We start from the raw sequence: 16,717 nt of genomic DNA, 5'->3' as shown, positions 1-16,717 counted from the left end.
GTACCTGTTCTATTATCATGTGCATAAAACTGCATTTTAAGTTTCTGAAACGTGATATCATGTCTGGTGACTAGCAGGTTTTGGAATTTTGCCCGGAGTTTGAAGAGATCCGCTGTTTTCTGTGGGGATGGGTCGCTTTTATTTAGCGAGTCTAGGGATTTAATTTGATCCATTGGGCGGCTAAATTCCTCCTCACTTTTTCTTTTTGCTCTCGCTCCAAACTTTATAAACATGCCTCTCATAAAAGCTTTGTGTGTATTTCACACAGTGGATATGTTTGGAACCGAGCCTACATTGTTCTCAAAAAATCTCTCTAGCTCTTCCTTAAGTGGTTGTTCATATTCAGGATGATTAAGGATATGTTCGTTTAGTCTCCATGGGGAAGATGGGGAGAGCGTAAATTTCTCCTGGAGGAGTAAAGATATGGGGGCGTGGTCGGACCATGTGATAGTTCCGATCTCGGATCGTAGAACCCCAGCCAGACTCCTCCGCGACATCAGGAACACATCGATTCTGGAGTAGGAGGAATGTGGCAAGGAAAGGAATGTATAGTCCCTTTCCGATCCGTGTAGGCACCTCCAGACATCGTATAGTTCCTCTGTGTGTAGGATTGGAACGATAGGGATGGGCCTCTGTTTTTCGCTGAAGAATCCAGCGAGGGGTCCAGCGCTGAGTTAAAGTCTCCTCCAATTACTAAGTTTCCCTCTTGGATTTTAGTCACTTCTTCCAAAACGTGTCTAAGGAATTTAGTAGGTGGAGGTAGAGCTTCACAAGAAAAGATGTTCAATGAGCTCCTCCTGGAACTGGAGGAAGCTCAGCGTGCCCCCAGATGACTTATAAATAACGTGTGCGTTATAGGTAGCGATCTGTATTAGGTAGATCGCTACCTTCTTATACCAGGCTTGCGTCTTTCGTTTTACGAGATATGGCTGTAGAGCCTGGTCGGACAAATCGACCCCCCCATAAATTTGTTATAGTCCGTCACACAGATCGGTTTTATTTTCTGCGTTGCAGCCCCCCACTCTCTTACTGCAACGCAAGCGTCTGTGTGCATGGTGGACAACATATACACGTCTTTTTTGTTACACCACTTTATGACAAGCACGGGGTCGTTTGCCAGTGCGTAAGACGCTCCTTTGTCTATGCATCTGGACGCCAGGGATTGTGGGAATCCCACCCTATTTTTGCGCACCGTTCCACAGGCACCTGTGTCTGCGTCATGTAATGCCTTATAAAGGGGGATGCTCGTATAATAATTGTCTGTATAAATGTGGTACCCTTTATTTAAAAATGGGCCCACAAGCTCACACACGATTTTCCCACTTATGCCGATATTTTGATGGCAGTTGGAGGGATTTAGGTGGTGGTCTCTGCCCTCATAAATAAAAAAATCAGATGTATATCCGGTCGCACTCTCACAAATTTTATAAAGCTTAATGCCATATCTAGCGCGTTTGGAGGGAATAAATTGTCGAAAGGATAAAAGGCCTTTAAAACTCATGAGAGTTTTTGTCTGGGGTATAAATGTTTTTAAAAGATTCTTTGAATAAAATAATAAGGGGCCTCAACTTGCACAAGCGATCGTACTCGGGGTCATTTCTGGGGGGAATTTGCGTGTTATCAGCGAGGTGGAAAAAAAATCACATAGCGTTTTCAAACTGCTGACGGGGCATTACAGACGCAAACACAGGTGTCGCATGAACAGCGCTAGCGGACCAATAGGACAGTATAGAGGATTTTTTAACAAGTCCCATTAAAAGGACAATTCCCAGGAATTTTTGTACTCCTGGGATATTAATGGGGGTCCACGTCCTGGAATATACTGACGTGGGGTGCGCGGTAATGTACTGTCCAGCATAGGTGTTCGTCTGCCGGACAATAAGCTCCAGGATGGCATCAGTTATAAATAAATTTAAAAAATTAAATAGGGTGAAATTGGCGACGTCTGCATTGATGCCAGGCGTGGTGGTAAATGCGGGGATGCGGGGCAAAAATATATCTGTGAAATTCCACGCAGTGGCAGGCGCTGCAATACTTGGCCCTGCTGCCCCAACAACTTCCTCAACCTCCATAGCGCTAGAGGCTAAGTCGTCGCTATTAAAAAAACCCTCCTCTTCCGACTCACTGGTAGCATCTCTACCAGAACTTGAAGCGAAGAGCAGCGCGTACGCTTGCTCAGCGCTGTAGCGCCTACGATCCATTTTAAATTTTTTTTTAAATGGATGTAGAAAAAAAAAAAAAAAAAAAAAATGTAACCCCCGAAAAAAAACGGGGGTGGGTATACCGGGGTGCTTAGGGTATGAGAGGCGGCGAAGACAGGGTGATGAAATAGACAAAATTTTTAAAAAAATTTAATTTCCCCCCCAAAATTAAAAAAAAAAATGGACGTGGGTATAGCAGGGTAATAAGGGTACGAGGGGCGGTGATTATGGGATGACGGCAGGGTTTTTTTCTGTTTTTTTCACTCTCCATATCGGACATGGTTTTTCGCTGCCATCTCTCTCCTGTCACAAATCTCTCAGTGACAGGAGAGAGATACGCTGGACTAACCTTGTCCGATATTTACTAAACAAATGACATGGATGACTGTGATAGGTGTATCACAGCCACCCATGTCAGCAGGGACCAATCACTTTGGTCCCTGCAGGTTACTAAGCCAAAGGCAACCTTGGCTTAGACTCTACTGCGCATGCGCCGCCATTTTGGATATATTCCCAATAGCATTTTACAAACTAACAGCTCGAGCAAAAAATGATTATCCCTGTGCGGCTACAAAATATACTTCAATTTTCATATGCAGAACTACCAGAGACGGTTAAACATAACCAGTTGATACTCGCAGCTTCGAAGACATGGGACAGACTGTGCCGTGATAGCCATGCATCACTGCACATATCGCCACATCTATCATTTATTAGTAACCCTAATTTTCAGGACGGTAACCCTCACAAAATTTGGCGGGCCCAAGGCATTGATTTGATAGATAAACTGCTATATAAAAAGGAGAAACGCATACCCTAACTTACCGGTTCCGCCGTTTTCATATTTACAAACCAGGCATTATATTTTGGGACTTCTGCCACAGTTCTGGGAGCTGGACTGGGCACAGACAGGTGGCACATGGATTTCCATGTCAATGGGCATGCGAGGAATGATTTCTAGGTTATACAGAGCAATACGGAATATGCGAGAGCAGGAGGACATCGACCCAGGGGTTGGAAAGTGGTCTTTGAATGACCCAAATCTTACACCCATACTGATTATGGAGTCCATGTCATCGGCCCACAAATATCTACCCTCGGCTAGATTCCTGGAAATGAGGTTACAGGTTGTTGACAGGTCTTATTTAACCCCTGTAAGAGGATACTGCATGGGAATATATCCCACTTCAAACAGTTTTAAATGTAAGGCACCAAATGCTAACCTATACCACTGTTTATGGACTTGCCCTCTAATTCAGGCTTTCTGGTCCCGAGTCAGTGATTACACCAATAAACACCTGACTAATTCTTGTCCACAGGAGCCCTTATGGGCGATCTTTGGGTACCTTGACCCAAATACATATCGTTGTTTAAGAGGAGTTCGCAAGCTCTTGCACTTTGTGGCGGCGGCGGGACTAAAGGCTATTCTACAGGTGTGGATACAGCTGATGGGCCCTCCATTCAAATTATTTCTAGATAAATTAGCATTTTTATTCCAAATGGATGGGGCGGAAACATCGCTTTTCAAGGAATAAATGGTGCAGTCTTTTTTCGAGACCTGGGGGAGCTTTGTCCTGCAGCTGCCGCAGAGAATAAGAGAAAAACTGAGAAATTGTTTCTACTACACTTGTTGGTTCCAGGAACAAGTAGCATTGGGGGATCTTCCTGTCTAGGATGTATTATTAGTCGTGCCATTGCCATGGGGGGCCTCTACGCTTTCTAATAAGTCTCCAGCATATAGGTGGAAAGTCTGTTTTAGTCATATAGACGCAATGACAACAGTATCTGGAAACAGACGAACCCTGTCAGTATATTAACCCCTTGAGTGGCATGCCCGGAAATTTTCCGGGACGAGCTTCACTGCTCATAGCGACATAGCCCGGAAGATTTCCGGGCTATGTATCACTATGGGAGCTGCAGAGCACAATGCCACAAGCTGTGACATTGTGCTCTGCCTGCACAGACCCAGAGAGAACAAAGCAAGGGCTTTGAAAAACCAGCAGAAGATATTGCCGATATGCCGGCAATCTCCTGCTTTGTTTACAGGTTGCCATAGAGACCATCGGCTTGTCAGAAGCAAGCCGATGGTCTCTGTGGCAGGGAGAGCTGGGTGCTTGGCTGTGAGAGGACAGCTAGGTACCTGCTCTTACAGCAGAGATCAGAGAAAACCTCCGATCTCTGCTGTGTTAACCCTTTACATGCAGCAGTCTATGTGACTGCAGTATGTAAAGGGCTGTCACTGCAGCATGTAAAGGGCTGTCACCATCGGACCCCCGGAATGTGATCAGGGGGTCCTGATGGGTCCCCATGGAAGTGCCCTAAAGGGACAAAATAAATAAATAAATAAAAATTAAAAAAAAAAAAAAAAAAGGTAAAAAATTGTAAAAAAAAACCAAAAACACTTGTCTCCCTTTACTTTGTAAAAAATCAAAAATAAAATCACACATGTGGTATCCCTGCATCGTAATGACCCAGAGAAGGAAGTTAATACATTATTTAACCCCTTAAAGACATGGCCCCTTTTTTTCTTTTTTCCCCCATTTCTTTTTTTCCTCCCCCCTGTTTAAAAAAAATCACAACTTGTCCTGCAAAAAACAAGCCCTAATATGGACATGTCAATGGAAAAGTGAAAAAGTTATGGCTCTTGAGACACAACTGCAAAATTAGTTGAAATTCAATGATTAGACCATTTTAAAAAACTTGCCCTGGTGGGCACGACACGGTGGTAGGAAACCCGCCACTCAAGGGGTTAAACAAGGAAAGTTAAAAAAAATAAAGGAGTTGCTATATGACTCTAGATTTTTGTTTTTGTGTGTTTTTTCCTCCCCTTATCTTTTTTTTTCTTTTTGCTACTGTTATCTGGTTATAAGTTATATAACAAGAAAATTATAAGTTGAGATGATATTCATATGTCTATTTGCTAACAGACAGTCACAGATCGTTGTGTTATAATATATATCTCAGTTCAGATTTTGGACAGTGAAAACAATATCAAGGTCTGCGATATTACTGTATTGTTGGATATGTATCTCAATTTGATTAATAAAAACATATTATAAAAATGATCTTACTACCCTGTTTACTATACATTATAGCAAACAGCCTGAACTGGTTATCAGTAGAGATGAGTGAGCATACTCGCTAAGGACAATTGCTCGATCGAGCATTGTCCTTAGTGAGTATCTTCCCGCTTGGGAGAAAAAGTTTGGCTGCCGGCGCGGGTAACAGGCGAGTTGCGGCAGTCAGCAGGGGGGAGCGGGTGGAGAGAGGGAGAGAGAGATCTCCCCTCCGTTCCTCCCCGCTCTCCCCCGCCGCCGGCAACCGAATCTTTGCTCCCGAGCGGGCAGGTACTCGCTAAGGGCAATGCTCGATCGAGCAATTGCCCTTAGAGAGTATGCTCGCTCATCACTAGTTATCAGAAAAAAAAAAACTTTAAAAATTAATAAAGATTGTATACAGATCTTGTGAGCAGGCAAACAACCCCAGAGGAAAATCATTTCTTTTCATTACTCTATAAATTAAGAATAGCAGTTCCTAATATAGAACTGTACTATATGGCTTCTCAGATAGTATTGTGGTGTTGTAATCTGGATCAGGCAGACATATTACAATACTGTATGTATGGGAGTTTTAAAATGTAAAATTACTAATCCGGGAGGAGGCCCTGCCTACTCGTTGGACCGACCGCTCTGACAAGTGCGAGCCCGCACGCGTGCCTGGGCCACTGACAAGTCCCTATCAGGGAGCCCTAGCACAAACGAAAGTCAAAACAGAAAACCAAACAAAGCATAAAAGAACTTAGCTAGGAGCTACAGCCAAGGCGTGTTCCTCTATCGCTGTCCACGGGTAACTGAAGGATTGACCAGCACAGGAGATCATGCTGGCACTGTTTAGGTAGGAGCCAAGCTACTCAGCACCAGGTGCTGACATTACTCCTGCAACTACCACACCCCTCAGCTCCAGGAGAAGCAAGGGCACACCCAAAACCTGGTCTGGTCTGCAAGCAAAGCGCAGGCCTCAAAACGGCTGCAACAAATAGTTTACAAATCAAAGAATATTTGCAGTCTTAAAAAAATTAAAAAAAAATTGACCAGCACATTGCTAATCAAACACTCATTGTTAAAGGCAACTTCCAACAAATTGGGTGCACTAAGTTTCAGGTAATTATTGATTCTGTCAATTCTCTCTCTGACTTTTCAGATAGACATGTGATTTTGGAGCAGCACAACTTAGTTATGTCTATCTGCTTTAAAGCAAGAAGATAACCCACTCTTGAAGACTTTCTTGCACTCCCAATAATCACAGCAACACGTCCTTTTTTTTAATATCAATCTACTATATTTTTAACTCCATTGACTTACCTTATGTAGGAGGATGTATGGTAGCTGACCTTTTTCCAGTAAATCCCTGTATCATTTAATATAAAATCCTTACAGCACCCTTTTTGTTTGTTTTTCCAAAGAAGGCTGGCCTAAGGTGGTTGACAGATACTGTGATGAAAGAAAGCTGTGTTATTTCTGCCAACAAAGCAGTATAATACCTGGCTAATAGTCTTATATCCGTTTGAAAGCACAAAAGACACTTAACCCCTTAGGCCTCACATCCACTAGCTAAATGGAATTGCAGATTCCGCAGCGGATTTTGCCCATAGGGAATCATTGGCCATCCGCGGTCCATTAAATTGATTTTTGCACCCGCGGCATTTTAAAAGAATTGCGTTTTTCACACGTGGGAGAAAAAATGCGGCACGCTCCATTTTCCACGGATTCCGCGCGTATCGGCAACATTGCTATCACATTGATAGCAATGTGTGCGGATATCTGCTTGCAAAAAAAACAAACATTTAAAACAAATCCGAGGCAGATTCTGCGCGGATTGTATTTTTTGAGTGGACATGAGGCCTTAGTGACCAGCCCATAGTGTTTTGACATCCTGGCCTGCTGGGCTTTATTCTCTGAGGACGTAAAAACATGCATCCTCTAGGGATTAAAGCCCTGCAAGCTCTGGACATGACAGCTCCATGCTGTCAGTTACTGTAGGTAACAGACATCCTGGAGCTGTCATCCCAAACTGCGGGAATACCCCACCCCTCCCCCCCAGGGTCACGCGATCGCCAGTATCCACCGGACACCAGAAATCACATTAAATCAATAGGAAGGAAATAAAAATTAAAGTTTAAGCTCCCCTTACAGATTGGATCCATAAGGGGAGCTGAGGATACTCACCCCTGTCTTCTTCGATGTCCCCAGCGTTCTGATGCTGCAGGACCCAACGCAAACATCTGCGAGCCAAATGGCATTATGTCACGTTCAGAGGACCGGGAGGCCCGGGAAATTTAAAAACTCCCTGCTCCCGGCTAGTATAAGTAGCCGAGAGCAGGGAGCGGTCACCGGGAGCCGCTGCATGCGGTTCCCGGTCACATGATCACTGCTATTCAATGGATAACAGCAATCTTGTAAAAGTTAAAAAAAGGGAGCGATCAATTGCAATTCATAAGTTGCTGGTTAATTGGTGCCTCCCAAACCAATGACAAATTCAGCCGGATTGTTCACTCCTCCTGTCTCTGTAAGATTTTGCAGAGGATATAATCGTAGTAGGGGGGAGGGGAGGAGGGACATCGACTTCCCTGTTGATCAAACAGTGGATTGCTCAACCCTAAGAGAACGTCTCCCCGCTGCCCTGATCAGGTCTTTTAATAAGACCCTTCACCTACTCCAGCTAGTCAACATATCTTGCAACCACAAGCCACCATTCCTGACACTACACCCTAAGACCTCCATTAGCAATATGCTATGGTCTGACCATGTACCAATTTTCCTCTCACTAGAAGTCCCAGTGGTCCCTTTGGAAGCATGGACGCGGAGGCTTAACGACAACCTCCTTAAAGACTTTGTGTGCTGTGAAGACATCAAATGATCTCAGTCTTCCTACTACACCATACATAGGCCCTGACACCTCCTCAAATACAAAGGGAAGCCCTAAAATATGTAATAAGGAGGGTCCTCAGCAAACATGGGATATGGTTGAAGAGGGAAAACTCCTACATCATCTTAATATTACTTAAGAAAATTAACGAAACCACATACAAAAGCAATGGATCCCAATCAGTCCTGATTGAAATACTTAATGCCAGAAAGGTACTGCTAATCATATTAGATCAAAAAATACCTACGGCATTACATAGCACTAGGAGAGGCCACACGTTCATATCTTTAATAAATCGAGAAGTCTTGGTGGAAAACATACAACGCCATTAAAATAGCAGACACCTTCCAAGCTTATTACAAGGAGCTCTAGCAATTTAACGATCAATTACAACATGGCACCAGATGCTCTGCGTGCATGTTTCCAATCTTTCATGCAAGAAGCCACCCCCACACACCCCAATTCCTAGGGAAACTTGTGTTCTCTTGGAAAGAGGTATATCTAAAAAAGAGATAGAGGAAGTCATTAAAGGGTCACCAGCGGGTAAGTCTCCTGTCCCTGACGGATTTATGTCTTGGTTTTTCAAACTATTTTGGGAGCTGCTTTCTCCCTTCCTAACATCTTTCTTTAATCAAGTGTCCCTTACTTCTCCATTCCCGTGTCAGTTATTAATGGCCCATATTGGAATTATCCCCAAGCCAGGAAAGGACACACTAATATGTGGAAATTATCGTCTTACCTCAATAATTAATGTTGAAGTCAAACTCTTTTCCAAAATTATGTCAAACAGGTTAGGTCCTCTTCTGCCTTCGATCATCCACAATGATCAAGCGGGTTTCATCCCGAGCAGAGAGGCCAAAGATAACACAAATATAACCCTTCGGGCTTATTCACACGAGCATATATCGGTCGTCGTTTTCACGGCTGGCCGATATACGCTACCATCTGATGCATTGTATCACAATGCATCAGATCACACAGACGTTTTTCCATGGCATAAGTGCCCAGTCAAAATGGAGCTGGGCGCTTTTGCACTGGGAAGGAAAAATAGTCCTGGAATTATCTTTCTGCCCGGAATATATGTTGGCCGCTGCATAGACTCCTATGGGAACCAATGACAGCGGCCAGAGAAGGAAGGTGAGAGGGAGTTACTGCTAAACTCCTTCACCTTCGGCTGTTTGCAATGGGAGGAGGAGGCCAAGCTCTGCCCCCTCCCATTGCTGGCAGCAGACAAGGGGTGGGAGCTTAGCTCCGCCCCTTCCCATTACAAACAGCCAGAGGGGAGGAGAGAAGAGGTGAGCTGGCGAGGGGCAGGGAAGGGGGAGAAAGCTTAGCAGGACTAAGCCGTTTCTCCCTGCCCAACAGCATTGCGGCCTTGGTGTAGATGCGCCGGGCCTGGTCCATCTGAACGGGCCCACAAACATTAGATTTGTGCACCTGTTCACACGCTTTTCCGGTGCCGGCAGGCTCACATAAAAGCTTCTACGGCCATATAAAAGATGCCTTCCCTGAGAGTTTCAACCGTAGAGCATCAAAAGCTTCAATCCTAAAGAAACAGCTCTGCTTACTCTCCATTGATGCCGAAAAGGCATTTGATCGGGGGCACTGGGGTTTCCTATGCTCTGCCCTTGAACAAATTGGCTTAGGTCCCAGTTTTCTGGGTAAAGTGATGGCCCTATATTCTGACCTCATGGCCCAGAGGCCTCTTATCTGAACCATTTTCCATTAAAAATGGAACTCGACAAGGCTGTTCACTTTCCAAGACGCTATATGCAATTGTAATGGAACACCTAGCTATAGTTTTTCAAAATAACCCAGACATACGTGGCATCACCATTTTGGTCGGGAACAATACAAAAAGTGCTCTATGCTGACGATCTCCTTATGTATATTTCACAGCCTCTAACTTCTTTTCCGGTCATTCTGAAAGCATTTGCATGCTTTGTCCATCTCAGCAATTTTAAAGTCAACATGAACAAGACCGAAACTTTGAACATATCTCTCCCAGCAGAGGAGGTCGAAGAGCTAGCCAGTCACTTCCCCCTCAAGTGGAGATCCTCCTTCTTGAAGTACTTAGGTGTCCACATCTCGGCGGATTTGTCTCAGTTGTTTCAATTAAATTACACCCCATTGTTGCAGAAAATAACCTGAGAACTGAACACTTACTCCAGAAAGCACTTATCCTGGTTTGGGCGAAGCAATGTTCTTAAGATGGACATAGCACCCAGATTCCTCTACCTCTTCCAGAAGCTCCCTATTAAAGTTCTGGCCTAGTTTTTCAAGCAAACACAAGCAGTTTTCTGCAGATTCGTATGGGGACTTGGGGGAGGGAGTATAGGCTGAGCTACCACGCTATCTCGCCATAAGTAATGTGGAGGGGTGGGACTCTAAACCCCGGGCTCTAAGCTCTACTACTTCACAGCTATACTCCCTAGACTGGTGGAGGTAGAGAAGGCCATGATCAGACCTAATATTCAGGCCCTGCCTTGGCTGTCTCATGAGGACAGACCCCCCTCTACATGTCTGGGATGTGTTTGTTTATCGTTTGAACGTTCATGAGTGGATCCCTCTGAGGGTAGATTACTAAACTGTGTAGCGACAGAAATGCTAGAGACTCTAGGGCGGGACATATTATGTCCGGCGTCTGAGGAGACTTCTATAATAGCAACACGCTCCAGAAAAAGTGTGGAAGGGGTGGAGAGTCAAGTTATCATTGATTAATCAAGCAATCTTTTTGCGTGCTCAAAACGTCCTACCTGTCCTTTATATAAAGTTAGTGTGCTTGTCTGTTGTGTAGAGCTAATCCTGCTGAGTTGTTATATAGAAATAGTCTGTTTGTCTATCATATAGAATTAGTATCAGTCCTGCTCAACTGTAAGAAGGGATTGTCGGCAGTGAGAACGCATTGGCTGGGTTATAGCCAAGATTAATACACCGTACACAGCGGCGCGCTGTGGGTTTGGACTTTATAAGTTAGATTGCATTATTGGATCCCTTCTAGTAAGGCAGACTGCTAAACTGTGTTGCTGTTGAATTGTTAAATGTTAAAAGTATAGGCTTGTGCCCGTAAGTGAAAGTATAATTGTTTAGGGACAGAAAAAAAAAGGCTGCTAACTACATTTAAAAAGAGGAAGTGTGTAAGATTGAATAGAAGCTAAGCAAATTCATGTGCTGTAACAAATAACTACTGTTGGATGTTAAAACTACTACGGATGTCTTGTTATGTAATCTAATCTTTGTTATACGTCCGTCATATAAATGTAAAAAGTTATATGCCACTCACATCCTGAGGGGACTCTTAAGAATACAAACTGTAACAAACTGCGTAGCCCACCATGCCCACAAGAAAATACATCTATGTTTGCCAAGTCCCCAACTGGTGCTGATATTGCCAAGTCCCCAATTCAATTGTAACCACATAGGTGGTCACCGCTGTGAAAAGTTACAACATAATGTCAGTAAGAGGAAGAGAAGGTCGGCTGGAATGGCGTCAGTATCAACACATGCCAAGGACACCAGCGTTCAATATAACAGTTGAGTTGTATAACAGTTCACTAAATAGGGAGAATTGCAGTACATTACCAATCAGATGGAGATGCCCGTCATCTAAGACTGCATCTGCCCGGTCGCCGGAAGTCTGGGACAAAAACGGTTGTAAAAGTAAAAATTACTCACGTTCTCCCTTGTAATCCTGTCTCTGGGCTGTCACGGGAGGGAGAGATTTAAAAAGAGGAAGTTACTGGCTCTGTAGTCCCAGCACCAGTAAAGTACATTCGCAGACAATATAAAATAAATAAATAAACTACAGGGAGTAAGAGGTAGATCTAGGTTAAGCAGAAAAACCGAGGTTGCTGCAGAGAAGCCAAAGAATGGGAAACAAGCAGGTAACGATAAGGCCAGGTATCCACAGGAGGAACGGGGCAGATTGACCCATAATTTGTAAAATGTAAATTGTGTGATGCATAAGACTTTATCTTTATTTGGTTGTGATGTGTATCCGAGGACTGCCAACGTTGAATGAGAAAATATGGAAGTAAGTGATTAGCCTAATTCAGGGGGTGGAGCTAGATGATGCAAGAACACGTCTCTTATCCAAGGAGGGGGTAATAATCATAGATAGCCAGAAGAAAAAGTTTTGTTTTTTTCTCCCGTCCCAAACTCAGCTTTCCACGGTTCCTGACAAATTATGGGCCACCTACAAGACAGACGTAGGGAAATTGAATGTACCCACCATGATAATATATACGAGACCCAGATACACACCCCTGGGTCAAACAAAAAAAAGGGAAAGGGGTGAAGGGTCAGCCACACATGTTAGGTGCTGTGTGTTGATGCTTTGGAAAAACTGCCGACCGGCCACAATTTCACTGTTAATTTCCCTTGTAGAAGGCCTGGAGGCCTCCCAAGACTAACCAAGTTCTGCAAGAAAGGTTGTTCTCCTGGCCAGGCCATACCTGTACCTACACCCGTTGCCAAATTCCGCACCTTTCTGGGCCTTGTTTCATACTGCCGCCCATACGACAGTATTGACACAAAAGCACAGAGGACAACCACGGCCACTGGGATACTACTCCATGAGGTTGGATCCAGTGACTCGAGGAGCTCCCTCATCTGCTTGTGCGGTGGCAGCAGTACAGGCAATGGTTGACAAATCTTCTAAGTTGGTATTGGACTACCCCCTAGTGGTCCACACCCCAAATGACATCCAGAACATACTCATGCAAGTGCAACCCAAGCACTTATCTCTAGCCTATTAGATCCGGCTACAATGTGCTCTTTCCATGCCTCCCCCAATATTTCTTCCCAATGTTGTAATACCTTGAACCCGGCTACTCATGATTATGGCCCAATATGGAAGGCCAGACAGCTTGTTATCTCAGTAGGACAGCCAATAAAGAATGGTGCAGCAGTGCAGAGTCTCATGGAAACCCTACTACTACTACCTGGCAATGGAGAATTCACACCGATTTCTACAATGGAGAAGCGAGAGATGACACCCTCGCCAACAGCACAGCAAAGGCAGCGGCCCTCAAGCCGTAGAAGAAAGAAGAATAGATACTGACAGCATGAGTCAGTGGCAAAGACTTTGGACTTTGATAAAGACTTTGGACTTTGATAAAGACTTTGGACTTTGATATGTCAAGGACTTTACAGTTACAAGTCAACGAGGAAGGAAAGCAAATGGGCTAACAGACGGGAGCAACAGAACAGGACGGCGTATGGCGAACAATCAACAGAACTTGCCTACAGAGGTCCCTGTCCCCCATGATGGCCCAACTGGTACACAGAATCAAAAGCAGCAATGACGTCGACACTGAACAAGAATGGGTGACACCTAGGTTCTCTGTAGCTGCTGCATCATTTGTCCAGTTAACATGAATTTTGCCATATGCGAGTCAGGACAGAAGTAAGGTGGCCATATAACACTTGCCTGGACCACTCTACCCATTTCAGAGATTGCCAATTTGACCACATTCAGCTCACACCTGTTGGGGAGTATGAATATGTGCTTGTTGTTGCTCGAGTCTTTTTCAGGTTGGAGGCCCACCCTGATACTAAGGTAAATGAGCAGATAACCACACAGAAGCTCATGAATGAGGTAATCTGCAGATACAGGGTACCGGAAGTGAATGAGGTAAACGAAGGTACACACTTCATAGGTAAAATAATGTGACATCATGTCTGGAAAGTAATTGGACAGGGGAGTGTGCCTTAATAAAGCCCTTATGCTCCTCCACATCCTGTCAGACAGCATTGAAGATAATGAGGTTACCCCCATAGTTACTCTATCCTGATCCAACTCTGCTGTGTTCTGTAGTTATCCTGTCATGTTGGTCTACCCTTGTTTTCTGCATAGGTACGACGGCTCCTTCCAGTCTTGTCACTAGGTAGTGTAGGGTCAGGGTAGGCCGCCTGGACGTGTTCACCATCAGGACTATCTCCAGGAGGGACATTGGTGTGGGTGAAGATCAGGGAGTCCCACGCCGTGCGTACCTGTGCATACTACTAGTATTGTAACAGCACACTAGAGTGAGAAGAGAGGCTCCTGGTGATAGTTTTGACCTACACGTGTACGTTGACGTCATAAGACAGCCAAGGGAGGTACCTGACGAGTTTTTAAAAATTTTCCTGATCATTATGGTAAATAAAATGTTGACCAGATTAATTATGTTTATTATAATTAGAAGCGATTTATAAGTTATACTAGAGATGCCTTATAGGGACTAGTCGACCAATAGGACCTACCTCGACTATGACTTTTCAAAATAGAATGGCACTAGGTACGATTTTAGCCAAAAAAGGGAGTGTCTGTAAGATGATAGGGTTGACTTGTACCTACATTCCAGACAACACGTGACCCGCAGGTAAAGACGCAGTTGCCATTAAGAAGCTGACCGCACTAACTAAAAAGAGCTAACCTTAGTCTGTTTCCTCAGTTAGGCACATACCTAACAGCAGAATAGGAAAAATAAGTTTTAAAACATTGTGTATTTAGAACACTGTGATAGGTTTTCGCTAAGATTTTGCTTTATTTTATCTGCAGTGCACTCTGCTCATGCCACGCAACATGCCGGTGTTACAACGCCCCTGGTCCTGTTACCTTGCCGCGTCTGGAAAAGGGAAGTGGAAATAATCACCTTGTAGTTTTTTCCTTCCAGACTGATAGATACGATCATGCACTTACTAATGAGACAGGGGTTCAGTCATATTGATCAGTAATTAGATAGTTCTGATTTTGCACTCTTGTCGATGAATCAAGGTAGCGTCTACACAAGTTATGCAGTGTTTACATGAAATAGTAAAAGCCGCACCTCTCCTAACCTAATGTCTCGAGATCCCAGGTGATAGCCTAGACCTCCACATGTACCAAAGACCCGATTGCCATGAACCCACAACCTTTGAATTAGAACCCACACCTAGGTATCAGAGGGGCATTTGCAGCCTAGGCGACAGTTGTGAAAGACCGCCACTCTACTGAGTTTTCAAAACGTTCTACACAAGAGTTTATCCTGATAAGGAAGTTATTAATTATATTTGTCACCTTTATAGTCATCCTAATTTCTGTTTGTTGTTGCATACAGTGTATTCCGACCCTGATGACTACCTGGTCCACCTGTCTCACTATGATGTCTAACAAAAAGCCCACTGTCAGCGCAAACGTCGTCATCGTGGATCCAGAATATGATGCTGTCGAACCATCCTATACCCCCATGGCAGTGGTAGCCCCAGTCGTCTACAACACAATGCGAGTCTAGGGACAGCGGTGGGGGATTGGGGTGGGACGGAGTAGGGTGAGTTTAGTGAAACAGATAGTTCCATAATCAGGATCCCAATCAGTCCTGATTGAAATACTTAATGCCAGAGAGGTACTGCTAAGAATATTAGATCAAAAAATACCTCCGGCATTACATAGCACTAGGAGAGGCCACACGTTCATATCTTTCATAAATCGAGAAGTCTTGGTGGAAAACATACAACGCCATTAAAATAGCGGACACCTTCCAAGCTTATTACAAGGAGCTCTAGCAATTTAACGATCAATTACAACATGGCACCAGATGCTCTGCGTGCATGTTTCCAATCTTTCATGCAAGAAGCCACCCCCACACACCCCAATTCCTAGGGAAACTTGTGTTCTCTTGGAAAGAGGTATAGCTAAGAAAGAGATAGAGAAAGTCATTAAAGGGTCACCAGCGGGTAAGTCTCCTGTCCCTGACGGATTTATGTCTTGGTTTTTCAAATTATTTTGGGAGCTGCTTTCTCCCTTCCTAACATCTTTCTTTAATCAATTGTCCCTTACTTCTCCATTCCCGTGTCAGTTATTAATGGCCCATATTGGAATTATCCCCAAGCCAGGAAAGGACACACTAATATGTGGAAATTATCGTCTTACCTCAATAATTAATGTTGAAGTCAAACTCTTTTCCAAAATTATGTCAAACAGGTTAGGTCCTCTTCTGCCTTCGATCATCCACAATGATCAAGCGGGTTCCATCCCGAGCAGAGAGGCCAAAGAGAACACAAATATAACCCTTCGGGCTTATTCACACGAGCATATATCGGTCGTCGTTTTCACGGCTGGCCGATATACGCTACCATCTGATGCATTGTATCACAATGCATCAGATCACACAGACATTTTTCCATGGCATAAGTGCCCAGTCAAAATGGAGCTGGGCGCTTTTGCACTGGGAAGGAAAAATAGTCCTGGAATTATCTTTCTGCCCGGAATATATGTTGGCCGCTGCATAGACTCCTATGGGAACCAATGACAGCGGCCAGAGAAGGAAGGTGAGAGGGAGTTACTGCTAAACTCCTTCACCTTCGGCTGTTTGCAATGGGAGGAGGAGGCCAAGCTGTGCCCCCTCCCATTGCTGGCGGCGGACAAGGGGTGGGAGCTTAGCTCCGCCCCTTCCCATTACAAACAGCCAGAGGGGAGGAGAGAAGAGGTAAGCTGGCGAGGGGCAGGGAAGGGGGAGAAAGCTTAGCAGGACTAAGCCGTTTCTCCCTGCCCAACAGCATTGCGGCCTTGGTGTATATGCGCCGGGCCTGGTCCATCTGAACGGGCCCACAAACATTAGATTTGTGCA

At 44.5% G+C, this 16,717-nt stretch overlaps 1 protein-coding gene across 2 annotated transcripts in view; it reads right to left on the bottom strand.

The window, feature by feature from the left end:
* Positions 1-16,717, bottom strand: part of LOC136572667 (caspase-3-like) — a 96,138-nt gene that overhangs the window by 75,799 nt on the left and 3,622 nt on the right. Inside the window, exon 2 of one of the 2 annotated variants that reach the window (XM_066573472.1) lies at positions 6,563-6,691. The exons of the other annotated variant lie outside the window; for it this stretch is intronic. The gene's annotated coding sequence lies outside the window, so the exon portion shown is untranslated. The remainder of the gene's footprint in view (positions 1-6,562; positions 6,692-16,717) is intronic. 2 annotated transcript variants of the gene reach the window in all.

The sequence above is a fragment of the Eleutherodactylus coqui genome, chromosome 7 (assembly GCF_035609145.1).
Source record: "Eleutherodactylus coqui strain aEleCoq1 chromosome 7, aEleCoq1.hap1, whole genome shotgun sequence".
Classification (NCBI taxonomy): domain Eukaryota; kingdom Metazoa; phylum Chordata; class Amphibia; order Anura; family Eleutherodactylidae; genus Eleutherodactylus; species Eleutherodactylus coqui.
This window is presented reverse-complemented; position numbering and strand designations above follow the sequence as displayed.